Source organism: Canis lupus, chromosome 33, assembly GCF_003254725.2.
Source record: "Canis lupus dingo isolate Sandy chromosome 33, ASM325472v2, whole genome shotgun sequence".
Classification (NCBI taxonomy): Eukaryota; Metazoa; Chordata; class Mammalia; order Carnivora; family Canidae; genus Canis; species Canis lupus.
This window is the reverse complement of record NC_064275.1, coordinates 21,088,764-21,116,346: the sequence shown is the minus strand read 5'-3', so window position 1 is coordinate 21,116,346 and position 27,583 is coordinate 21,088,764. Positions and strand designations below refer to the sequence as shown.

At 39.0% G+C, this 27,583-nt stretch overlaps 1 long non-coding RNA gene across 5 annotated transcripts; it reads right to left on the bottom strand.

The window, feature by feature from the left end:
• Positions 1-5,530: 5,530 nt before the first annotated feature.
• Positions 5,531-25,672, bottom strand: LOC112677933 (uncharacterized). Of its 5 annotated transcripts, XR_004811751.2 has the most exons (6): positions 25,507-25,672; positions 21,662-22,138; positions 14,805-15,012; positions 14,338-14,635; positions 7,056-7,306; positions 5,531-5,792 (listed from the first exon to the last, which is right to left on the bottom strand). It is a non-coding gene; the product is annotated as an uncharacterized LOC112677933 (long non-coding RNA). The 5 variants fall into 5 exon arrangements; XR_004811752.2 differs by lacking the exon at positions 7,056-7,306 and having other exon boundaries at positions 25,507-25,671; XR_003147297.3 differs by lacking the exons at positions 5,531-5,792; positions 7,056-7,306 and adding an exon at positions 10,569-13,627 and having other exon boundaries at positions 25,507-25,671.
• Between the last annotated feature and the right edge of the window lie 1,911 nt (positions 25,673-27,583).

Sequence of the window (27,583 nt, the reverse complement as noted above, 5' to 3'; positions counted from 1 at the left end):
CTTATCAGAAACTGCTCATTTAATTAATTTTTTACATTTATTTTTTAATTTTTTTTTAATTTTTTTTTTATTTATGATAGTCACAGAGAAAAAGAGAGGCAGAGACACAGGCAGAGGGAGAAGCAGGCTCCATGCACCGGGAGCCCGATGTGGGACCCGATCCCGGGTCTCCAGGATCGCGCCCTGGGCCAAAGGCAGGTGCCAAACCGCTGCGCCACCCAGGGATCCCTACATTTATTTTTGAAAAAGTGATCAGAGTTTACAGATCCATGTGATTAAACAAAATTAAAGTAATACGATAAAATAAGCTCCTCTCCATCCCTGTCCCACTTGCCCATTTGTTCTTACCCAATCACATACAATTTCTATTAGCTTGTGTATATATGCACAATTTTAAATGTTCTTTATGTATACAAAAATAAACATGAATGCATATTATTTGATAAATTTTACATAAAAAATAGAATATTCTACTCTTCTGTATAATGATTTACATTTTGCTTTTTTATCTAAAAGATTTTCTAGAGATCAATGCATGTAAGGCTACAGCCTTCATCTTTACAGCTACATATTACTTATTATTTCATATAGCTATATGGATTTCCATATTTTACTTAGCCAGTCCATTTAGGTTGTTAACAATTTTGTGTTATTTTAAACAACAATATAGTGAATAATCTCATACATAAGCATTTTTGTATACGCATGAATATCTATAGGATAAATCCTCTCAATTAGGATTGGTGTATCAAAGAATATATTCTTCTATAATTTCGATAAGTACTATCAAGGAGTCCTCAATGGAAGAACATGCAAGAATGTATGAGAATGTCTATTTACATAGCCCCACCAAGGTACCACTATTAAACTTTTGGATTTTGCCAATTTGAGAATCTTCTTAAAAAGTGAGGTTTGGCATCTTTTTATATTTTATATTTAAATGTGATTTATACTTCCTATTTTTTTATGTGTATGTGGCCTTTGCCCATTTTTCTGTTGGGTTGTGAGCTCTTTTCTTGACACTGTCTTGGGGCCCTTTATTATTAGAGAGCTTAACCTTTTGTGATGAATTTCAGTTATTTTTTTTTTCCTCTGGTTTGTCATTTGTCTTTGGAGAAATGTTTATTTTAAAAAGTTTTGAAAGTTGGTTTTCTTGGCTACCATACATGTAGGAATTGTTCAAATAAATTTAGTTAAAGGCAGTATATTCGGTAGCAGCAAATGTTTATGTAAGTTGTGTGAAGCCTCAGGGTTCCACAAAGCATGTCTATGGAGCTTCTTGAAATAAGTATGATAATGGTTTAAATGTCAAACACATATGCATTCCATCTCCATCAGACGTGCCACAAAGCTATATATCTTAGTGGTGGAATATCAAGACATAAAGATATATAGATATTTACATTAGTTGAAAAACCATCAATCTTGTAAATAAACCTCTGAACTACTGGAAGAAGGATTTCAGATTTGTTTCATTTCAAATCCTCTACTTCTGTATTTGAATATTCCTCTAGAACAGGAGTGAGCTTGCTTTCTTTCTTTTCTTTCTTTCTTTCTTTCTTTCTTTCTTTTTTTTTTTTTTTTTTTTTTTTTTTTGTATTTGAGCTTTTTTATTCCATAATGGGAAATCTATGCAGAGCCCTAAAGGGGAGCTAAAGGGATTCAAAGCAGGATGTAAGGCAACAGTAGGCTCTAACTTCTCTGCTTCCCCCTTATGCATACTCTTTCTCTTTTCCTTCATCTTCCCATGCCTAGAAGCAACTGACTCACTCAGAAGGACCCTAGGATGCCACTGATGCAGTTTCAAAGTCAAGGCTCAGTCTATCTCATAATCCTAATAAAAATAATGTAATGACAACTGTTTTTTTTTTAAGTATCAATAACTTTTTTTGCTTGCAAATCCATAAGCCTGTCTATTCTTGCTTAATGGAAGTATAACCTAAATCACACATTCTCTATAATTATCTTTTTTTTTTCCAGGAATGTAAATGATATCTTTATAGTAATCAGATTCATAGCATTTCTGGAGGTTTAGTGGTCAGAAGAATCTCTAAGACCACCATGTAAAGATCCCATCAAATGGGGATGCCTGGGTGACTCTGTGGTTGAGTGTCTGCCTTTGGTTCAGAGTGTGGTCCTGTGGTCTTGGGATTGAGTCCCACATCGGACTCTCTGCACGGAGCCTACTTCTCCCTCCTCTGCCTATGTCTCTGCCTCTCTCTGTGTCTCTCATGAATAAATAAATAAAATCTTTAAAAAAAAAAAAAAAAGATCCCACCAAATGGAGGAACTGCCTCTTCAGTATCTCTAGCTCACAGTCACATAGTCTAATCATATAGAATTAATTGCCCCACAAGTAGCTGTTTCCATTTTGCCCACATTCTTATTGTTGGAAAGTTTCTTTTCATATTGAATTCTTGTTCCTTCCACTCATTAATATACCTTTGGTTCTCTGCAGCTACACATGATAATATCTAACTTTATTCAATAAAGACAAATATTTAAAGACAGTTATCATATCCCCTTCTCTATCCTCTTCTCCAACTTTCTGTTCCCTAAAGTAAAGTTGTGATGTTACTTCCCCTATATTTCAAATTGGGAAGACTCTCACATTCTTGGTTACTGTTCTTTAGGCTCACGTCAAGGTCCTTTACAAAGCAGCAGTGCCTGGGGTGCCTGGGTTGCTCAGTCAGTTAAGCCACCAACTCTTGGTTTTGGCTCAGGTCATGATCTTCAGTCATGAGGGCAGGGCAAGCCCCGTGTTGGACTCTGCATTCAGCATGCAGTCAGCTTGAGATTGTCTCCCTCTGCCCCTCCCCCTGCTTGTGGTCTCTCTCTCTCTCTCTCTCTTTAAAATAAAAATTAAAAAGAAAATGAAAAAGAATCAGTGCCTAAGGAACACAATTCTGTATGTGGGGACTAGCCAGTACAGAGATCATGTGGCCTAGATAGTACCTTTTTTGTTCTTTGCTGTTTCATCCTTTCTGAATCTTTAATTTGCCTCGAAATCTGAATCCTCTAAATTTATCAAAGAGCAGTATGTATGTGCTTATGTATACATAAAGTTTAGTCCATATGGCCTTAAGGCTTTCCCAGCCTTTGAAACTAGAAGGGCACCTAGTGATCATTTTGTCCAACTGGTTCACTTTACAGATGGAGGAAAAGGTTGAGAGGACATATATAGTAGGAGAGCTTTCTGAAAAGCTCAGATCTTCTTTAATGGCTACATAATGGAGCTTTCAGACCTACAGCCATGTGTTTTAACTGTAATAGGCCAGTCATCCAATGCCATATGCGGTAGGTAGAATAATGACCTCCTAAAGGTGTCTATGTCCTAAATTTTAGAATTTGTGAATATGTTACTTTACATGGCAAAAGGGACTTTATGGATGTAACTAAAGTTCAAAATCTTGAGACAGATCGCTTATCCTAGATTATCCAGGTGTGCCCAGTCTAACCACATGAGTCACTAAAAGAGGAGAACCTTTCCTGGCTGCAGTCAGAGAACAAAAGGAGAAGCATCAGAGTTCTGCAACATTGTTTGCTCTGAGGTGCAGCAAGGGGACCAGGAGCCAAGGAATGAGGACTAACATCTACAGGTTAAAAAAAAAGGCAAGGAAATAGATTTTCCCTGGAGTTCCCATTAAGGTATGCAGCCCTATCAACAACTTCATCTTAACCCAGTCAGACCCATGTTAAACTTCTGACTTACAGAACCCCAAGGTAATAAATGCTTGTTGTACTAAGCCACCAAGTTTGCAATAATTCGTTACAGCAATAATAGAAAACTAATATACCAGAAAAGCCCAAATACTAAGCCAAATGCATTCACAGTTTTTTAAGCCCCAAGCATTAAAGACACGCAGTATGTGCAAAGTATTATGAAGCCAAATTTGCTTTGTTTGATAGCCATATTCTCATAACGAGCTAGGCCTTTTTAGAAATTGCATTAATAACTCAGGGTACCATTTAGTCATTATTGCTTCACTGTGTTAGCCGTTATCCTTTTGATGAGAGCCTAAATCTCCTGAGTCACAGGGAATGGCTCCTGTACTGGGAAAAGTACCAGTGTAGATGAATCTTTCATATTATCATTTTTAGAAGCGTGTTTGTAGGGTATTTGGGAGCTCTGTCCTGTTTTACACCTGGGTTCACATGGCATTCACTTCCATAATGAAGGCCAACTTATACTAAGTAAATATGTTTCTACACCAAGTTAGAATTCTGTTAATTTAGTAAATGCTTGGAGAGAGCATGATTTTTTTTCTGAGAAGTTGAGAACAATGAAGACTGCTTGGGGCCTTTTGTTAAACACTTGGCTTCAGAAATGCACTGCCACCTGAGTACTCACTCCTCCATGAGCAGGGATGTGGTTATATTTCATGACCTTGAGGTACCTTTCAAAGAAGGAAATACTTCTTAGCACATATTGAATAATTATTTTCTACTAGGTAATGGGCTGGTCTCATCCTTCCACATTCTTTAGAACATGGTGGGAATTCAGCAAAGTTTATTGAATGAATTAGTAATTAATTGTAATTAATGTAATTAATTCATTAGTAATGAATTGAATGAATTAGTAAATTCCTAAAGCACAGAAAGAAACAATTAAAAAAAAAAAAAAACTTGTGCTTAGATCTTCACAACAGCATCTGGGAAAGTTGGGGTTTAAGTGGAGTCATTATGAAGATCAAATCAAGCCAAAGGAGAACTAAAGCAACACCCCCTCAAACTTTATGTAATACATATATTTTTTTTGCATGTGGTTTTTAATACCTAAATTTTACTCTGTCTTCTCAAGTCCTGTAAACACACATGCATGTGCATACGCACATAGGAATCTGTTTTAAAGTGCCGTGTATTCCTCTGTAAGATGGCCAATTCTTTGTATTGTGTGTATTCTGTTCAGAATACATAAATAAGAAGTTTCCTACGACAAGACAGAGAAAATCTGTGCTATAGAATGGATAGGATTTAGCATTGACTTTGGAGTAGTCCTTGACACAATGCTGAAACATTAAGCTGCTGTAAATTTTGTGTGACAGGTAAGCTTTGGAAATGTTAAAGAAAAAAGTCCCTGGACTGAACTTACTTAATGCTACAGTTTTCAAAATGTTTATTTCTTTGACTGATTTTTATTAGCAGAAAACTCTTCTTTTTAGACAGTCTATTCAGATTATATTCTATATAACCTACTTATATAAAACGGATAAAAGAGGAGGAACTGCTTTGAATGCAGTGCAGATGAGGGACACAGGCCTCCCATGCTCAATTCTAATGCCCAAGTCACCCCTACTGAAGTCTGAGTCCTATGAAAATTCTAATGTAAAACTGCTATACTAAGAATTTCATTCTTTTGCAGAGTTCTTCAAACTGCAGTGAATAGTTAGAAAGTATTGGGCAGAATTTGCTATAGCCTGGCTTTTATAATTTGAATTGTATAAATGTACATATATTGTACTAGGATCAATGTTTGATATTTCTAATGTTGTTTATTTTATTAAAATATATACATTTTTTTTTTCTGGGCATCTCAGGAATCAAATTAAGATTGGCTGCTCACAAGTAGCTGCATTCTAGTACACACGGAGAGTTTTAGAATTGAGTTCTCTTCTTTATGTAGTATGTCGAATGCTTAGAACGGGTGAGCACACAGGAGAAAGGATCCTATCAGTTTGTCTCATAAGCAGGAAGTTCTCATTGCCGATTTGTTGGATGGATGGTTGAAGTTAGACTCATTTTCATTGTAGAATGAAAAACATCAAGAATCAAGGTCCATGGTGAGTAAATGTCTATAAGAAATTATAATTAACATGGTTTTCCACCCCCTTCATTATTTGTTCAGTATTGAAATAAAATGATAGGGTTTAAGGTAGATTTTTAGCTATAGCTTTTAGGGATATTGGCTGAATACTAAAAATATGAGACAGCTTTTAGCTAATTTCAAATACTATTTATTGAGCAGTTGCTAAATGTCAAAGAACCATGCAAAGGCTTATTAGGCATTATATCACTTGGGCGTCACAATAACCTTCATAGGAATCATAATCATCATTCCCATTTAGAGAAGAGAAAAGAAGTTAAGTAACATATCCAAAGTCACCAAGTTTATAAATGTTGAGGCTGGGATTTGAGGTCAATTCTTCTTGGCTCTGGAACCTTATGTTCTACAGCTTCCCTGCTGAGTTAATGTATAATTTGTAAAGAATTCAGTGTTCTATTTTGACTTGAGCCTGCTTGGAATTACAATTATGCCAAACAACAGTGAAAGCAAACTCCAGTCAGCTCAAGGAATTCATCTAGTCCTTTGTTACAATGCAAACTTTTTCTGCATTTTTCCAACCATGGGGAAAGACCTACATCTTGGTAAGCCAATTGCTCTTACCTTTTCTCTCTCGGACATTACACATTCTTTCTAGAACCCAGAACTGTTTTCCCTGGATTTTAATGCATATTCTGACACTTCTTTATGACCTCAAAATTAGACTACTTAACAAAGGACATGGTTTGAAAACCTCATTCTATCACTTGGGTTCACTTCCACTTATTTAATCTCATCGCAGGTAGGAAATCTAGGACATGTTTTTAGCAGTCTTCCTGCTGTTTCCATGATGAAACTGCCCCCAAATTGTGCAGAAACACAGAAAACTCTGTAACTACTGTTGCAGCAGGACTATGATGGCAGTGGAGCGCACTTTCAGGAGACGGTTGTGTGTGCAGAAGAGAAATGGCAGCACTACAAAAGAGGTCCCTAAAGTGGCAGCTGCCTGTTGTGCTCTCTGATGCCTGCATCGAAGGTCAGGGGAACATTATTTAAACAAGTGAACTCAGGAGACTAGTACATTCCCACTGCCTTACATCATTGTGGAAGTAAACTGTGCCCGCTGGAGCCAAACAAAGCCAGATAAAGCCTTTCAGATTTCATGTTGATACTTAATACCGTGAAATTGGGGCAAAGTTTATCAAGCTAATCGAATAATGAGAATGGTGCCGTTCACATTATTTAAAACTATCACACTCACAGAGCCATCAAACAAAGGAAAGAGAAACCGTACGTGTGTACAAGCTAATCCCAGTAGGCATGGCCTTCTTATTTTTCCCTCCTCTTCACCTCTGCAAGAGTCACCCACATCTCTCTCCTCTGCCTTCACGTATTGAAGAAAGCGTGGGTGGTGAGCAATCTGTTGTGGTGCCCAAGGACTGAAGCTGCATCAGATCGGACCATGAGAGTAGTGGGAAGAGGCCACAATTGGAGATGTGGCAGGAGCATTTCATAGGCTGTTTGAAGTCTTGAGCTTTTATTGTCCTTTGCAAAAAGAATGAAAGGTTTCATCTCTGCAGGCACATTGAGCTGTCCTCACATAAAATCTAAATCCAAGTTTGAACGCAAACTCTCCTTGTCTCTCTCCTGCCCCAACCTATCCTCCGTTTTATTTTGCCACGCTTTATAAAATCTCTTGTTCATCTTGTTTTATAGACTTCCTCCTAACCACAGACATTGAACCAAACAAATATTTCCAGTGCTTCACCAATTCAGCCGCCCGGCCTGGCTCTGAGCAACACAAACACTGCCTGTAGCTATTGTAAGCTTCCTGGATCCCTGGCTTCTCACTCATGCCAAGATGAAGAGACAGGGTAGAAAGAGCTCCTTTTAAATAAAAATTATTTATTTGAGATGGAGAAAGACAAAGCATGAGCAGGGGCAGGGGCGGGGGCAGAGAAGGAGAAAAACCCCCAAGCAGACTCACTGAGTGTGGAGTCTGATGTGGGGATGAATCCCAGGACCCTGAGATCATGACCTGAACTGAAATCAAGAGTCAGACACTTAAGCAACTGAGCCACTCAGGTACCCCAGAAAGAGTTCCTTTAACTGAGAAACCCGCCATGCTAAAAATAAAGCAACTAATATGTACTGACATTCTCCACGGACATCTGCAACAGGCTGAGGATGGACAGCCTGTTTTCATGTTATTTTTTTTTTTAACTTTGTGTTTTCCAATCCCTGAAATTGTTGCACCTTTTGAAAATTAGTCTATACTCTGTCCTTGCTAGGGCCTAGCAGACGTGTTGCTTGAGGCCCTGGAGTTATATGGAATCACATTTTCAACATGGTTTTAAAAAGAAAATGAAACAGAAGACAAAGGAGAGATAAACTCTCTTAAGATACAATGCATGCTTTGGTTCTTTAGAAAAATCACTTTAGCAATGATTAGGACAGAAATTACTAGAATTACATGAATAGCAAGCAAGAGGCACTTACCTATTTTGGGATTCATGAAAACAAAACAGAACAAAACAAAACAAAAAACATCATGGGAACACCTGTCCTGGCATATCCTCTTAAGAAGCCTCATTTTAAATGTAGCTTTATAAGTAACTATGAAATTCCTCAAATAATCAATTCTTTAAAAAAAAAAAAAATCAATTCTTTAATAATTATTAAGATGTGGACATTGGCATAGAGTCTCTATAGAAAACAGTTGTGTTTTTGAAGCAGACCATCTTAAATCACAAAAAGAAGAGGTCAAGAAAATAGAACCATGGCAAGAATTGAAAAGAACCCACTTTTTGTTCTTTGCCAGAGATATCCGGAGAGTAAAAAAGAAAACAAAAACAACCCCCTCATAAAAACCACAAAACAAAGAAAAAAAGAAAGAAAAAAATTAAAAAAGAAAGAAAAAAAAACCAAAAACAAAACATTAACAAACAATAAAGTAAGTAGAACAAACAAAAACACTAGAAGAGGCAAAGATAATGGACACTAATCCTTTTTCTACTACTTTTGTTTGTTCCAACACTAAAATAATATCAGCTGGTAGAAGGAGACAGCTCTACTGAGACATGGTGATGTAGCAAAGGTAGTTTATTGCTTTGACTGGATGCACTTACAGTGTTGGATTGGTGAAGTGTCTTTTTAAATTATTTTAATTTAATAATCATTTAATTTATAATTAGTTAAGATCATTCTTATACTCTTTTCAGGTTCCTGAATCTTTCAGATTTGGGGACCTATCTGTTTTTGAAGGGAAAAAAAGGATTTATGTGAAGAGAATAATGATGACCCAGTCGTTCACTCTGCAGAGAAGGGTCCAGGTTCCCTGCAATATGGTATTAAGGGACAGCTTGTTGGTAAAAAGAGGAATTAGACACTGGTGCAGGTGACTGATGAAGGCAATCATGGGACCTTTCTCCATGGAGTTCGTTACCAATAGGAACAAGAAGAAAACTGCTAGGACACCCGATGATGTCAGCTCCCTGCTGACTAGAGCACCTTTTGACTCTCAGGCCGGGTGCTGGTCAGGTGTTCTCTTGGTGGGGTGGACTGACCAGAGGTCCCTCCTCTTGTGTACTGATTGAACATCCGATTGAAGATCTTCAAAGAGAAAATATTTCTGGAACTAACGTGTGTCCTTTATAGTTCTATTTTTGCTTTTCTTCAGTAAAGGAGAGTGAATTTCTGGGCCACCATTATTTACCTGGTAACTTTGCATATCTTTGCTAAAGGGGAGCTGGGAAAGGCTGGCTTTCTGAAGGGCTTTCAATCAACCATTGAATGGATGCATTCTGCTACTGTGTATACCCTCTAGCACTTGGCTTTTAATTTTTACATCTGAATTATGAAATGATACCTCTACCAGCTACTGCCAGGAGCTGGGAGCATTAATATCGATGTCCAGAAAGGTTGGAAGCACAGCCACAAGATGTTTTATAGATGAGAATTATCAGAAATAGTATCAGAGTAAATAAATCCACTATCCAATGTGCCTACCTTTTCACCCCAAATTTTGAAAGGGGTTATTTTTTAAAGGAGCAAAATCAACATATGATCTGAGCCTACTAAGTCTAACATAGAAATGTTTCCCTCTTCTCTTCCCACCCACACTCATCTCTCATTATAAACATGGTGATTGACCCAGGGCTGACCACAGCAAGGTGTGTCTTAGAGCAGCAGTTGATAGAAAATATAGAGGAAAGAGAGAGGGAGGGAAGGGCAGATTTGGACAGTAAGTGAATTCCCTTGCAGTTTTGTACTCCGTTATAACCACATCAATGTACAGAAGGCAAACTGATGCCTGTGATGTTTGGGAACCATCTGCTGAGCCTAAGGCAAATTTCACATTAAAACCCAATTTCAGTTGTGACCTAAAAATGAGGAGAAACGCTATGGTTCTGAGTGAATTCCACTTTGAAAGTCTCATCTCTACTCCTAGCACTGTGAAGTGAAACTCATAAGGTGAGAACCTAAATGAAACAAAGGCCTTGGGAAGCGAACACTGAGCTCCTAGTCCCCCGTTGCCGCTCCAGGATTTACACAGCTGTGGTCATGTCCACAAACCAGGCTCAAGTGCTGATGTGAGGAGTGATTGCAAATCTGCTTGACCAGCTTCTGCGCAGTGGAACAAAGAGTTGCTTCTTTTCCATTTGCAACCATGACACCACTTCACATAGTTTTATTTTCTGTCAGGAGCAAAGGTTAGGAATCTTCATGCAATTATGGGAAATCCAAGAATACTTCCCCCTCCCCCCACCAAAAAAAACAAAAACAAACACCAAGAAATGAAAGCCAATGTGCACTTGGTTCTAAATTCTCTTTTAATCCTTATTTTTCTTTAGGCCACTTCTCTGCTCCTTTCGGGACAAAATAAAGGTAGATTACAATGTTCCTGACTTGGAAGCATTTTATCATGTCAAGGAGATAAACACAAAGCAATGGAAACTATATAAACATACTGTAACATTATAGCATGAATTGGTGCTTAGATGTAAACATGCAAAAGTCTTGAAAACAAGTTGAATCAGAAATACCTTCCTAGAGAAGATGGGCATTTTGTTGTTTTTTTCTTTGTGGGGGAGGGGCAAAGGGAGAGGGAAACAGAGAATCTTAAGCAGGCTCCGTGCCCAGTGCAGAGCCTGATGCAGGGCTTGATCTCACAACCCTGAGATCATGACCTGAGCTAAAATCAAAGGGCAAGACACTTAGCTTCCTGAGCCACCCAGGCACCCCAAAAAAGTGAGCATCTTAAAGAATGCAATGGACATGATTTAATGACATATAATGGAATACTTGATTGTCATGTGTGAATCCACCATCCTTACCAAAACTTCTTGACACTTGCATCACGGCAGTGCATGAAAGAAGGTTACAGAGCCCGTAGCTCAGTCTCATTCACCTAGATTGCAGACCAGCAGCAGCAGCAGCAAAATCAGGTGGTTGAAATGATCGTAGATCTTCCTGTTAGTAGCTCATTGCAATCTACTTTAGTACCTGCAGGAAGAAGCTTGCCAGATCCCCCTGTAAATCATCATTTTCCAAACTTGACTGACTGCGAATCATGGGGGAATCATGTTAAAAAGCAGCTTCTAGGGGATCCCTGGGTGGCTCAGCGGTTTCGCGCCTGCCTTTGGCCCAGGGCACGATCCTGGAGTCCCAGGATTGAGTCCCGCATCAGGCTCCCTACATGGAGCCTGCTTCTCCCTCTGCCTGTGTCTCTGCCTCTCTCTCTATGTCTATCATAAATAAATAAATAAAAATAAATCTTTAAAAAAAAAGCAGCTTCTAATTCAATAAATTTGGGGTAGCAGCTGAGCATCTGTAATTCCAATAAGCTGCCAGGTGATACTGATACTGGTCTATAGACCACACTTTGAAAAGCAAAAGTATAGAACAGTGAACCCTTTTTGATAGCTCTGAAAATTTCCACATCAAAGTGAGGTGTGTTCTGTGTGTTCGTGTGCGCACGCATGTGTATATGCATGTGTTAATCTGGTGACGGTGGTGGGAGTATTAAAATTGTTGAGCCAGATGTCTTCTGAAAATATGATCTGGCTTGGGAGCACTATACATAGAGTCTATAGCATTTGGCATCCCACTTCCCCTATTAAACAATGTCATTTCGTTTTGGTCAAAGCCTAGAAGTCTTCTATAGGGGTATCTGTGACACTTTCATTATTATTTCCCCCTAAAATCTCAGTAGAGAAAAGCTGGGATTGCATTATTAGATGAATTATGACTAAGAATTCTATTTCCTCTTCTATAGAAATAAAAATGTGTTCAAAACCCCTTCAGAATTCACTGCTGTGTGTTTGGTGTAGTTTCCACAAAGTTACTTCAGGGTCTTTCACAAATCTATATAGGCCTAATCGCGAGGGATTCTATTTTAACAGCTCTTTCAGTCTGGCTGCTAAGCTTTTATAGTTTATTTCACAGTATGGCATTTTTGTTGCTTTTCTACTGGTTCAGCATTCCGAGGTCAAACAAGACTTTTTGAACACCTGTTTTGTGCAAAAAAGCTCCTAGGGACTAGAAAGATGCGTAAAACCTCGTCAGGCAGCCCCAGGTTCACATTCCAGCTCGATCATGTACAAACCACGTGAGTTTGGGTGCATTAATAGAGCCTAAGCCTCAATGGCCTCATCTGTAAAGTGGGGATAATAATGCTGATTTTGAATGGAGGTTGCATTAAATAGGAGATGGAGATTAAAGAGCACGCTTGCGATGAGCACAGAGTAATGGCCAGAACTATTGACTTCCAGTATTGTACACCTGAAACTAATCTAATGTTTGTTAACTAACTGGATTTAAGAACTTCAAAAAAGAAAAAAATAATGATGCTATTTATTTATAAGAATCACACACAATAATTTATATAAAGTCTTTAGCTTGGGATCTGTAAGAACTAAAAAACAAAAATAGTGGTAGTGACAATGATGTTATGTACCCACACTGAAGAATATCAAAATAGCACTAGATCCTGAATTCTATCAGTGTTCTCATTGTATAAAACATATTCTGAGATGTAAATAATCTGCTTCATAGAGTGTATGTGTGTGTGTTTTCTATGGTCTATAGAAACTGAGTCATCGGGTTACAACTTTGGTTAATATGCAGAATAATTTACTTCAGAAGAAAAAGGATGGGAAAGAATCAGGCTTAGATTTAGGAAATAATGTGCTTAAAAGAGCTTCTAGAAACTTGGAACACAAATTACTGTAGTCTTACCTCATTCTTTTTTTTTTTTTTTCATTCCATAACCAGACCAAAAAAATTGTTGCTATTCAAGTAGTAAATATTTATTTTGGTCTTATTAACTTAAACTAATTAAAGGAAAGCAAATTCCCAAGGTGAGGTGTGAAACCCGGTGAACCAGCCTAAAAGAACAGGGACCGTGTTGTTTGTTCAGCCTTATTATCCCTAACATCTAGCATATGGCGCCAGAACCGTATTTATTGAAATGAGTTAAACTAGATTTTTCGCTCATGGTTAAAACATTTATTTTATGTGTGTGTGTGGAGGAGAGAGAGGGTGCCTGTATTTCTCCATATAACCTTCAAAATGATTTAAAGCTTGAATAAATCTTAAGACCCAGTTGAGAAAGCTTACTTGGGCTTTATGACATACCAGCATGTTTTCCAAGGGAGAGATGGATTAAAATGGGGCAAATGAGTGGACCAGGGCTGTTTGAAACTGCTTTTTATGATTACAGCATGAAAGAACATTTGTGCACTAAATGAGCACGGTCAGAAACTGCTTATGAGACAAAAGCAATAATATAGTCTTCTAGAAATGCTCCTCCACTGGATGGGTGCACTGGGACAAACTAGTTCACCTTTGCAGCCTTCAGTTTTTCTATGTATCAAATGAGAAGATTGTATTAAAATATATACAATTTGGGGCACCAGGGTGACTCGGTTGAGCATCTGATTCCTGATTTGGGCTCAGGTCATGATCTCAGAGTCGTGAGATGGAGCTCTGCTTTGGGTTCCACATCGAGTGGGAAGTCTGCTTGAGATTTTTGCTTCCCCTCTCCCTCTCCCTCCACAACAAATAATGAAATAAAGTATATGCAATTTAATTCTATCTCTACCATTATCTCCTATCGAGCAAGGCAATTTGATGCTTAAAGTTTCTGTCCTTAATACAGAAAGGGCGACAGAACATGAGAGACTCCTAACTCTGGGAAACGAACTAGGGGTGGTGGAAGGGAAGGTGGGCGGGGGGTGGGGGTGACTGGGTGACAGGCGCTGATGGGGGCACTTGACGGGATGAGCACTGGATGTTATTCTATATGTCGGCAAATTGAACACCAATAAAAAATAAATTTATAAAAATTAAAAAATAAAATTTCTGTCCTTGAACTATTTTTTTTGAACCTTAAATGTAATACCTGTTAAAGATAGTTAAGGACACGTGTGGATACTATTATTTTTTTAAAAATTTTGCAGAGGAGGAAACACAAATAGATAAGGTAAATTGTCCAAGATCATATATGTATAAAGAGATGAAGTCAAACTTTGAAAACTTTAGACACTATGCTTTGAATCTGTGTGCAGAGTTACCTTCTAAGTTTTTCATGGTGATGAGTAGACAAGCCAAGACATGAAAACATGCTTTAGTCCAATGTGTTCCAGAGATGCCAAGTAGATCCATTTGGTCTCCATGCAATAGAGGTGTTAGGACAGTAAGAAGCAATGGTAGAGTGATTGCCAAAGAGAATGATGACAACTACTAGAGTGAGAACATGATGGGAAGAGTCAAAGTTTATCATGAGGCAGAACTGAGCTCTAAATACTAGCTTTGCTCCTTCCCAGATGTTGGGTCTTGCAATGGTCATTTAACTGCATCTCAGTTCTTAATCTGTAAGATAATCATAATATTATAAACTTCTCAGGATTCTCACGAGGGTTAAATGAGATTTTAGACAAGTAGTGTCTAGTGCCTCTACACTGGGGACAGAGAGAGGTCATGGGAGAATCATGAAAATTCATGAGGGTAGAAATTAGATGTTTGAAATAGTTATTACCACAGTATCTTGGAACACATTTGTTGTTGTTATTCTTCGGATGAGTGACCTAAGAGAGCTTCCTCTCCCCATCTTTATTATAAACCTCTTGAAGACAAAGGCAGGTCTTTCATGGTCTGTATCCCCACAAAAGCCAGGTGGTACCAGGTGCGAGGGAGCAAGAACTTCACGAATGCTTCGTGACTGATATTTGGAGGGCATCCTCATAGCTCTGTGTATCAGAATAGAATGGAGAGAGAGAGGGAAAAGGGAGATTAGCTGGGAGGCTGCTGGGAACGAAAGAAACATTTCCATTTAAAACCTACCAAGTCAGCAGTTCGCAGTGTGTATTGATTTGCTTTTTAAAAAAGAATATTAATTTCCCTTTTAAAATGTGGGTGAAAGACTAAACAAATTGGGCCTTGGATTTATTTACTAAGATGCAGTCCCTGATTATTCTTCCCTTTAAATCATCCTACTGCCATACTGCAGGCCCTCCAAACATTAATGTTGCCTTGCTTCTGGTAGAGGCTGGCCAATGTGGCATTTCATAATTCAGAGGTAGAAAGGTTCTCACAACTTCAACTCCAGTGTCTGCACTGTGCCAAGAGAAGGAAAGGAAAATTGGAGTATACAACAGGATTTGAAAATTAATGTTTTTAAGATGATTAATCTCCTGTGAGAATGTTCTAGATTTCTACCTGTCAAAAGGATGCTCGATGCTCAGTTTCAGTTCTGATCACACTTGTTACGTGTGGACTTACCAGTTTTGGTTGAATGTATCCTTTTGTTCATTCATTCAACAAATATTTATTGAGTGCATGGTATTTACCAAACTGAAGATAGTCATAAACCCCTGTCCTTGGGGACAATTTGGAATCTATTTCTCTCAGTCCCATAGAAACCAGCAATACAAGGTCAAACTGTAATTAATTCATCCAACTAATGATTGTTGAGCATCGACATAAATCAGTTACCATGCTGAGTGCCGGAATTATCTGCCAATGAACGACACTGGATCTGCCTGAGGGACCTATCAGTCTCGTGGAGTCAGTAGATACACAAAAAGAACAGAGAGGGTGACAGAGAGTGTACTGGAGAGGATCAGCAGTTAGCTAGGGCAATGGAAGGGAAGGGTAGGAAAGGGAAGGGACTGATGGGAGAGGAAAGAGAGTGTGGAGAGTGCCAACAGAATGAAAATAGAAATGATTGTAGGAGTCTGAGAATGGGATGTGAAAGCCAAAGACAAATGATGCAGGAGGTTGGAAAGATGAGCAAGATTCTGGAATGTGCAAACCTGGTATGCCACATCAAGAGACTTGGTCTTGATCCCTAACTGCACGATGAGGTCCTCCTTGAGTGCAGATGGAGGGATCAAGCTCATCCTGCTTTCTTTCTGTATCCTCAGTGCTCAGTGGAGACTAAATAAGTACTCAGGGAGGGAATGGATAAGCGGGCTTGGGAGGGAGTGGGATGCTGAGGACCTGAGCTGGTTTTTCATTCAGAAAAAGTACTCTGTCTGGCTCATAGGGAACAAGGCTGGGGTCAGTGAGCTTGTTAGTGGACCAGGGCATTAATCCCAACAAGAAAATATGGTGGTGTGAGCTAGGATGCTGGCAGTGAGAATGGGATTTTCTGCCAGTTGGGAAGAGGAAAACTTTTTTTGTAAGCTTCTGTGTAGTTCTCATATTTTTAGATTTTGTTTGTTTTGATTTTTGTTTGCTTGTTGGTTGGTTGGTCTTTTGTATTTCTTTTTTTTTTCCTCCTTTCTCCACAAAGAGCTCCCCCACCTCCAAAATGTACTTGCTTGGTCCCAATATTGATGCCAGGCACCCAGTGTACAAGTTGAGTTTTAGTAATTGAGCATTATCTTGAAGTGTTTACTATTCAATTCCACAGACATTCCCCTCTTAATGTATCTCGTTTAGGTAATCACTATTAGCTCGATATTGAGTGTGTTTCAGAAGTACTTGCTAACACTACGATCTTTAAGTCCAAATCTATATGAGCAAAACTCTTCATTAGGCCCTGCTTTTCTCCGATATGGTCTGTTTCCTAGCTGCAGAACCAATTGAGTGGCAGGACACCTCCCTACATTCCTAATGTCCTGCCTCTGTCTGCTTTTGTTGACTTATTTCCCATCAATAAAATCAGGATTCTTGATACTCTCAAGTAACGGCAGGGGAGTTTCAAACCCCTTGCAATGGGAAGTATTTCCAAGCTGACAAACGATTTCAACATCTCAGATCACCATGAAGTTTCCTATGTGAACCTATTACAAAATGTTCCTAGGGGCACCTGCATGGCTCAGTAGGTTAAGCTTCTGCCTTAGGCTCAGGTCATGATCTCAGGGTCCTGAGATGGAGCCCTACTTCTGGCTTCCTGCTCAGAGGGGAGTCTGCTTCTCCCTCTCCCTCTCCTCTGCCCCTCCTTGTGCTCTCTCTCTCCCTCACTCTCACTCTCACTCTAGCTCTCTTTCTCTCAAATAATTTAAAAAAAAATTTCTTGGAGGCAGTTGAAACAAACTATTAGTGCCATAAAGGGGGAAAAAATTCTATAGGGGCTTAAAGGAGAGTCTTAAAGTATCTCCCTCAAATAACTTTTAATCTCTCCCCAAAATGAAATGTTTATGCAGATGTGTCTCTAATGAGACCATGGTAGTTCGGGCTGTGAGCTTATAAGCATTCTTTAGCATGGAGAGAGGTCTTAAGACACCACAAAGTAGTGTTTCTTTCTTCCCTCAGCAGTTGCTCTAGAGGTCTGACCAATTCCCTCTCCCATTGTCATTGGATGGTTTCCCAAGATGAAAGGCCAGGTCTGTGTCTGGGTTATAGGCAGAAGGAGGGCGGAAGAGATGGGAAAGACTGAGGATGAGAGCAGGACCAGTGAGCAGTGCCACTCAGCCTATTGAGATGCCATCCACCTTGTCACTGGGTGGCAGAGGCCAACAATTTGCACCACATGATTAGTACAAGAAAGCAAATTAAGCAGTTATTAAAGGGAGGCAATGAATTGGTACCTGGCAGTAGGCTGTGAGAAGATCTGTCAGTCTTCCTTATTAATTGAAAAAAATGCCTTCAGAGAAGCCCTTTCCAAGCATGTTTACTTAGTTACACTGAAGGCCCAGTGTCTTAGCAAACAACCTATCATTATTATTAGTGGTAACTTAATAATAAGATTAATAGCAAATATTATTTTCTCTGGAATGGTAAATCTTGGAAGGTATTATTATTATTACTATTATTGCTATTAGTGGGAGAAATGTGTCTCTCTAAGGCTAGGCTCTAATTACCATTTTTATGAGTACTATATATTCTTATACATAGGCAAACAGGTTTGTTTATGAAGGGCCTTTCTCCCTCCCTGCATCACTACTCCAAAGCTTAACCGTTTATGAGGCAAGCACACCAGACTGAGAAGAAGGTGATACATGTCATCAGTGGAGTTTTACATTCTCAAATAATGAGCAAGGTAGCTGCAATGTCACTGAATGCTCAGTAGCACGTAAGCATGGACTTTGAGTTTTCTTTCATGGATTTCATCCAAGCATAAGCTGGACAGTGATTATCTGTATAGTGGCAGGCGTGTCAGTGTCAGGTAAGAAAATGGACTGTCCTGTATGGTTCCTTCTAGTCCTGAAAATCAACAATTCTGTTGGATGATGCCACATGAAGAATGCCCAAATGATCAAGAGAAACAGGTGCCACTTCTGGGAAAATGGCACTGCTGGATTCCAGCTTCAAATAATTATAAGGAGAACTTCTTTTACTGAGCTTCGTAACCCTTGGTCAGTGAGGGAAGTATCAGGAGCACTTTATCAAGCCTAATGTTTAGGTTAATGAAAGTTAAGGATTATTTTCTTGCTCCTTAGGACGTTCTGGGAATATTCCAGGTAGAATATAGACATGAGATATGCCCATTAGTCAACTAAGAGTAACTCATAGTAGCTGAGGTCCAGAGTGGACTGAAAAGTCAGGGTTGTTCCTTGTGTCTGTCTTTTTATATCATCTCCTTTTTCTCTTTTATGCACATGCAGATGTCTTTCTTTTCTATGCTTTTCTCCCTATTTGTTCCCAAGGGAGAGTCTCTTGACCCCCTAATTTGTACACCACTTCCTTTGTTGCCCTTTGTCAATAGAAGGAAGCATCTACAAGGCCATTGCTTCTCAGTTTTATTTCAACATTAGTGTGTCTGTGAATCGCTGGGGGTTTTGCTAAAATGCAGGTTCTAATGCAATACATCTTGAGTGGGACTTGACATTGTGAATTTCTAGCAAACCCTTAGGTGATGGAGATGTTGTATCAGTGGAGCGCATTTGGAGTAGGAATGCTCTAAACCAGCCTACTTGTATTGTTTACTTTGTCCTTTCTAAAAAGTGACTAAGGAATAACATAATCTTTTTCCTCTCTCTCCTGGCCTCCACCAGAAGTGGAGTAAGAGGAGCAGCTACATGGGTGAGTATAAATGATGCACAATGGACCAAGGCAACAGTGAACTAGGGCACTCTCTTCTCTTGCCCGAGAGGTTCACTGACTTGCATTGTCCAGAGGCAGAGAATGATTCAGAACAATTTGGTCCAGTAACCAAAACTGCTGGTGAAAGTAGATTAAAGCTCTAAAGATTTTAGGTCCTATAAAGCCACATCCCTAAAAAGCTATATTGCTAAAAGATCTCAAAGCATATGTTTCCTTATGTAATTAAGAAGCAAGCCAATCCTTTGTAAAACCCTTACTACCAGCTTATAGGAACTTCGACAGTGATTGGTATGTTCTGCCCTATAATTTTATTTTTATATCATCTTAAAGTTCTTCTTTGGAAGGCACAGTAAAGAACTATGCAAAAAGAAGAAAGAAAGATGGAAAGAGAGGAGAAAAATTGTGCCACTTTGATTTAAATGACCACTCTCAGTGTTGAGAAGGAGGGGTGATGAGTACAGTGTTAGACTCCAGAAACTCAGGGATGGCAGTTCTATGGTTTAGAGTGAAAATCTATGAAGGGGTAACTCGGGAAAAAGAAGATGGAAATAAGGAACATGGAAGGTTGAAGAAAGTTCAGAGAGGTAGAATTAGAGGCATATTCTAAGGGGATGATGGGGAAGGGAGCAATCCAAAGGAGAGTACCAGGTGCTTTGCCTGATGGTGGTCAACTTGATTGACTCATTTCTGGCTAAAGAAATGAGTTTCTATTTTGAATGGTATCTTTCTACACTTGAAATTCTGTTTGGGTAAAATATGTTGAGGGCGAGAACTTCATCTTATATTTATCTCTGAGTCTTTCTCTCTGACTTTAAGAGACAGAGCCTACCATGGTACTAGAGCCTAGTGTGGTACTTAACATGTAAATAAATGCTGAATCAATGTTTCTTCAATGTAAGGAGGGATAAATGAAGGTAAGATATCATTAAAATTCTTAGCTATGATCAAATCTCAATGTATTGAGTATTATTTAAAAGAGACAGATTTTGAGCTGGTACTTACTGGTATTTAGATAGATGATAGATAGATGATAGATAGATAGAGAGATAGAATTACTCTATATAATGCAAGATAAATTAATCTATACCTTGACTTAATAAGAGTGATGTGGTTTAAAGAAAACATATTCATATTTTCATATTAAATGTTCCTACACAAACAGCAACAACAACGATGAAACAGTCAGCAGGAAGCTTTGGGAGGTGATGGGCATTTTATTACCTTAATTGTGGTAATGATTTTACAGGTATATGCATATCTCCAAACTCCTCACATTGTATACATTAAATATACATGATTTTTTTCATATATCAACTATACTTCAATAAAGCTTTAAAAAATGATAATAAGAAGAGACATGTCTGAAGAATTTAAACCAGGAAAATGAAGAGTACCCGTCTTTCCCCCACCAAAAGAAACTCCCCAAAACTAATCCCTTTAATAGCAGTACTTTAGGAATGACCACACCATCGAGGAAGTAAAAAAAGACGATTCTTATGTTCCTATGGAAATAGCAAGGAAGGGGGCAACATTTGGCTGTCAACTTCTCCATTTTCAAAGAAGATGAAACTGTAGTTATCTACTATTCAGCCCTTCAAAGACCATTTGACATTCTAAGATCCTGACATAGGATTGTGGGACAGGGAAATTTCATGAACGTTGTTTGAATTAAGGTGGAGAAATCAGTCCAGAAAGCAAAGATTCTTGCTAACTGTGTCTCTCCTGTCCATCCTCCCATCCCAAATAAGAACAAGGAGGCACCAAAGGCACCACTCAATGAAGAACATGTGGACAAAGCTCATCAGTGTATCCCTATTCACTGGGAACCCTCATTGCCCCCTTGCATTTCAGCCACAAAAATACAATGCACTTCTGCATAAACCTGTAATGGAGATCAATCGTTATCAGCCAAATAACAGCTGTGAGAGGGACTGAGGGAGGGGGCTGAGGGAGATATTCCAGATCTCCCTTGACACATTAAATTTGGGTTTTTATCCTGAAAGAAGTTGTAGGTGCTTTTCTTTATGACCGAAATAATCTTTGTAGTATTCCACGTGCTATTATCTTTATCTAAGTTTCTATTTGTTCATATTCCTTTGCATCTCATACTAAGAAAATTTATTGAATACCATTTTAATAATCCCTCCAACAACCTCTGTCCAATTAGGAAGGTACATAAAGATATTTTTGAGAAGAAAGCCCAGATCTTCCTGACTGCCGCCCTTCCTACATCAACGTTAGAGCAGTATAGGTCATCAACACAGTGCCCCCTCTGAGGTGGCTTTGCATGAGGTCTCAGCAAACACATTGCACAAGGGAACGGGGTTAATTGCCAAACTCGATGCTTGCACACAGAGACAGACAAGCGTGCCTTGCCAGCTTACAAATACATGAAAATCAGATTACCAGCTAAACAGTTAGATGTGGCTTGGGTTTGTATCCTCCTTTTCTAATGCACACCCACAGATGGAAGGGTTAAAGATGTGACAGTTGGCTCACACTGAACGTATCCTCTTTGATTCTGTAAAATTTGTTGTTTATTTCATTTTCTTTGTTTGCAGGCTTGGGAAATTAGTCATTTTCTCAGAGAAAATCAGATAATGAACATAAATCATTTGATCTCTAGGTCATTCATTTTAACCATCTCAAGGTTCTCACTTCCCAAAGTTCTTATCGCCTACCAACTGAGGAAAGAATAGATGGCTACATTCTTCTTGCAGATAGACAGTTATTCACATAATTTAAAACCCTACCAGACAAGTAATTATACATCATCTCCCCCTTGATGCCTTCTACCAAGAAGGCAGAGACACAGGATGTTTCAGATAAGATGGTGAAAGGGACCAGAGTCCTACACTGAGGGCTGTGTCCTGCTTTCTTTACCTATAAAGGAAAAAAAAGTGTTTTTATCAGAGATTTTACCTAGTAAATTGGCAGTATATATGAACAGAAGGGATAAATAATATATTCATTTCTCCTTAAAACACAGTTCTAACAAAGCAGCAAAAAGCATAAAATAGTAGGAATGTACATCAACTACCTGAAAAATTGTAATTTAGATTACCATGGCATCTACTAAAGTCACATAACCTCTTTAGGCCAAATATTAAGTCTTTTTCATTAGTAGGGTGGAGAAAATAATAATTCTGTTCTCCAAGTTTGATGTTTTGTTTTGTTTTGTTTTTGAGGCAGGGGGAATTAAATGAAATTAGCTCAGTGAATTGAATGTAGCAAGTACTTGCTAACTCCTTAATCATTGTTTTATTTTTGTAAAGTTTTGAACGAGTTTAGAACGAGATTTAACCTTTCATTACCAAGTATTTGTGTTGTTGTTGTTGTGTTGTTTTGTTTTGTTTTGTTTTTTACGGTTATATTTATTTATTCATGAGATACAGAGAGATAGAGAGAGAGAGAGAGAGAGAGAGAGAAGCAGAGACACAGGCAGAGGGAGAAGCAAACTCCATGCAGGGATCCGATGTGAGACTCGATCCTGGGACTCCAGGATCACGTCCTGAGCTGAAGGCAGATGCTTAACCAGTGAGCCACCCAGGTGTCCCTGTTGTTTTTTAATTGAGGCTTGTTGTTTGGGGCTATTTTCATACTAGACATACTATACTAGTCAAGTAATAATTAAATTGCCTCCTATTTTTAACTATTTGAAGACAGAGCTATAAATTACAGCTTCCGATGTTTGTGATAATGAGTACTGATAATGTGATATGAGTTTATATTCCAATTCAAAGTAAAGGGGATGATATTTTAATTAAAACATGTTAAACTATGTAGTCTCATCTTAGATGAACATGAACTTATTAGTAAAATGTGTGTGTGTGTGTGTGTGTGTGTTTGTGTGTGTGTGTTTAGAGTCCCTGGTCAAGAACACATGTCTGCAAAGTCATTTTATAACTAAAGCTCTATGATCCTGTATTTGAAGATTCCTTGCTGCTATGTAGAGCCAAGCTAAAGATACATGATGTAATTTCAAGAACTTTGGAGAGTTTTTATACCCCGTCCAAAATCCCATCAATTGAAAGACACCTGGATTTTAGCTATGATTTCAGAAATAGGATCACAATTAATGCAAGAATAATAGAAGAAGTGATATTTTAATCGGCTATTCAGTTAACATTTATTGTAGGTCAACTATGTGCATCCATTAACATGTACTTTAAATGAAATATTTGAGATAGGGCAGAAAAATATGAGGGGAAAGATCTTTGGGCAGTACATGCCTGAGTGATAAAGGACAATGAAGAAAGACAGAAAATGAGAATGGCAAACTGAACCAATTTCCTTGCAAGTGACCAAGTTTCAAGACCTAGAGATCATAATCAGGGATTTGAGAGTAGAAATTTGTACCTGGGGCTGATTTTGTCAAAATGTCTTTTTCTAATCTGTGTAGATAGGACATTTTAAGAAGAGTCCTCATCTGCTACTTCAACATAACCAGGCCACCTAGGTGCAGCAGAGTTCCTGTTAACCAGTTGATGGGACAGGGTGATGTGACTGACTCCAGCCATCTTCTCTACTTCAAAAATGCAAAAGGTCTAGAGATAATGCAGCTCTGTAGCACTGGGAATATAAGCAAAGAGGAAGTACCCCTAATTCTTGTCTCTGTTCACAGCAGGAGCGATGAGTAGATTGATGGGACACAGAGTTTATTCTTTCACTGTCACTGATGGCAGGGACAGCTCTTCTTGTGTCTTAGGTGCCTACCGTAGGAGGAAAAGGTGAGCCTTAAACCCCAACTCCTATGCAGCGGAGCTATCAGCAGGGCTGGTGCACAAGATGATGGATCAAGAGTTTTAAGTCTAGTCAAAATATGTTCTTGAAAGAATCCAGACACATAGATAACCTGTGTTTGAGAGCAAAAACTTCCATACACCTATCTATCTATTATGCTTTTTGTAGGTTCTCAAGGACAGGTTTGTGTGTTTCTGGTTTTTGCTTTTAAAAAATCAATCCTTCCTTCCTTCCAGCTATTGAGTGCTTTATTTCCAAGCATACAGAAAACACTTCAAAGCTCTGTGCATGGAGTTAAATGTGGGTGATGGAGGCAAGAATAAGGATGCAAGCCCGCCTTTCAGCACTTCTCTGCTTTCACCATTCCCTGGGAGAAATACACGTGCATCAGCATACGATTAGACCAATGTGAAGCACTCCAATAAGCTATGTGCAAAGTACAGAGGAAGAGAGGAGTATTACATCTACCAGAGGGGGCCAGTGGTCAGGAACTATGTCAGAGAGGAGGTGATCTCTGAAAAGAGGCTGAGCAGAAATTCTAAGGAAGATGAAGAGAGGTGGCAAAGGTAGAGGATCTAGATGCATGGAGTATTTGCAGAACTTCTAGTAATCTGATGTGTTTCCACTGTCTGCTGGTTATACTGAGACTTCCGAAGGCAAATTCTATAAAAGAGGTGGAGATCTGGTTAGGAAAGACTCTGTATACAGTGTTGTCTAATTGTGTCATCCAAATGATAAAGTTGGACAGGTACAGGCTTAAATGTGTCCCCCCCCAACTTCTACTTTGAAGCCTTAACCCCCAGTACCTCAGAATGTGACTGTAATTGGGGTGAATGAATGGAAATGAAGTGAATAAGTAGAAATGAGGTGAATAAGTGGAAATGAGGCTGTTAGGGTGCATCCTAATCCAATCCAACTGGTAATCTTATGAGAAAAGGAAGTCAGAATACCCAAGGAGACTCCAGAAATGTGTGTGCACAAAAGAAGGACCATACGAAGACACAGGGAGAAGGCAATGGGCTGCAAGTCCAGGATAGAGGCCCCAGAAGAAATCAGACCTTTGTCCTAGACTTGTATCCTCCAGGACTTGAGGAAGTGACTCTGTTAAGTCACCCAGTCTGTGTGTGACTATAGTTTGGCTCTTACAGCCCTAGAGAATTCATAAAGGGCCTTCATCAGCAAGACAGGCATTTTCAAAAAGAGGATCGGTGTGTTCAAATAGAGCCTATAGAAGTCTAAATATGTTGCTCCTGCAATCCTTTAATTATCTTAATAATCTGAAGTTGTTTTGTTTAACAATGTCTCTTTTGGACTGGCACAAGAAACTTATTTTGCTACTTTAACCAAGAAATCAAGGGGTCCAGAAACTGAAACCCAGCATACTCAAACCAGTTAGAGCCACATTTATTCATTAGATCACGCAATATTCCCAAAGGGGGAGAGATGTGATTTTCCTCTGGTAAGAGGAATAGAACTATCAAATCTGTAATAAATAGAAATCCTTTTACCTTTCACACATTTTCATAATTTCCCCTGCTGCTTCAGCTAATTAATTATCAATGCTATTTGTGTTTAGACAAGAAGGTTTGTCTCCTTCACAGCCCATCTGCTTCCTGGTAACCTTGCTGTGAAGTCATTGCAAAGCAGAGTTGCTGATAAAGCTATCATCTCCATGGCAACCTGCTGCTATGTCACAAACACAGGAGTGTGACCTCACTGAAGTTAAAAGGAGAAATCAAACCGGTGTCTGTTGTGTGAAGCGATAAGAGGTTTTAATCAGACACACAGTTAGTTATTTATTTATTTTCCAGAAATGCGGGAGAGAAGGATCCTTCTAGAGGAATGTACCTGCAATAACCTTGCTGCCAATTACTAATATTAAATAAGTGCTTTAATAGTAGGAGCACAATATAAATGTGCAGCTGCTTATACTTGGGTGGAATGCTCTACCTAAATATGATACTGATTCATAGAGGTCTTTTCTGGTCCCTAAAATACAGATTTCTCCTTTCTCCAGTTGCCTTAGCACTTATTTCTATCGGGTTCTTAATAATGGCAACAACTAACATTCACTGTTTACAACTTGCCTGATCCAACAACCCATGAGATAGGGGCCACTGTCTCCATTTTATTCATGATGGACCTGAGGTTAGCAAGGTGGAGGGATCTGTCCAAGGGCCTACACCCAGGTGGAGTGGATATAGGTGTGGAGGCCCGAACTATGCCTGCTAAGTCAGGCTCTTCCCCACTGTGCTGGATGCCTGGCAGGACTTTTACCCAAAGCGACTCAAGGATTATCTGATGGTGCTTTGATCATTTTGACTAAAAGTTATAAGCTTTTCAAGTGAACGTCTGTGTCCATCCCCGTCTCTAGCATGTGGAAATGACTGTGGTAGTGCCAAGGAGTGGCTACTTGGGCTCTCCATCAGAATGTTTCCCAACAGGACACCCCAAATGCCAAACAAGGGCGCTTGTTTTCAGAAATCTGCGAGATTAAAACCTCAGTTCTAACCAGATGGCCTCTTGAAATCCCTTTCTATTTAGACAATCTGGAGCCTGCAACAGGAAAAGCAAGGCAAATAACAAAAGACCAGCAGCAGAAAAGTATAGATGTGGTTTTAAGGATCAGTTTTGTGATTCCCTTTACTTCCTTGATATAGGAATTTACAAGGAGTCAGAGTTCCTTAAAAAAATCAACTTGAACTTTTTCCTTACGGAAAAATAGTACTTCATCTGTTTTGCTAACTGGGGCTAACTGAGTATAAATTAAATTAAGTATGGGCCTAATTCAGTGATTTTTATTGTGTTAACCTCCATGGCTCTAAACAGGTTAGTTTCTCTAACATCCAACTAATGAGACCTTTATTTATCCAGCAAACGTCCTATGACTGTTTTGTTATACCAGAGATGACACTCCTTGTATGATATTTACCAAGTTGAGAAAGTAAGCAGCCTCTTCCTTGCTTACTGCTTCCATTTGTAGCACAGCCCGTATCCTGAAAGGGAATTATGACATGTATCCACAGAGTGAATCTCCTAAGAGAAAGAGCTAACACACTAGTGAGAAGGTGAATCCTGAAATCGACCCACAGGAACTGTTACCATAAGTTCTGATCAGCCTGTTATTTTCTTCCTTGGATGGCTGGTTAACTAGGTCCTCAGTTGTGTAACGTAGGCAGTAAATATCGTAACCTCGAAGTGCTGCATCTCTCCAGCTGTCAGAGAGCTAAAGCAACAACATTCGTTGGGCATTTTGTGTGTGTGCATGTACTAAACACGGGTAAGGAGAAACCAGGAGAAGAGTGTGGACAGCCAGTACATTGTAATTTCTTACAATATTATGGGAGATAAGCAGGACCCACAGAATCCTAACAGCACAAAGGGGCACAGAGTCAAAGATTATGCCAACTGGTATTTTTTGGTGTTGATATAAGTGCCAGGTGTAGTAATAAAAGATAGCAAGCAAACCCTGTATTAGGTAGTAATTGTTAAACAGATGATTGGTGGTGGTGGTGAGGGGGTGCGGGTGGCCCAGTTTGTTAAGCATCCAATTCTATTTTTTTTTTGAAGCATCCAATTCTTGCT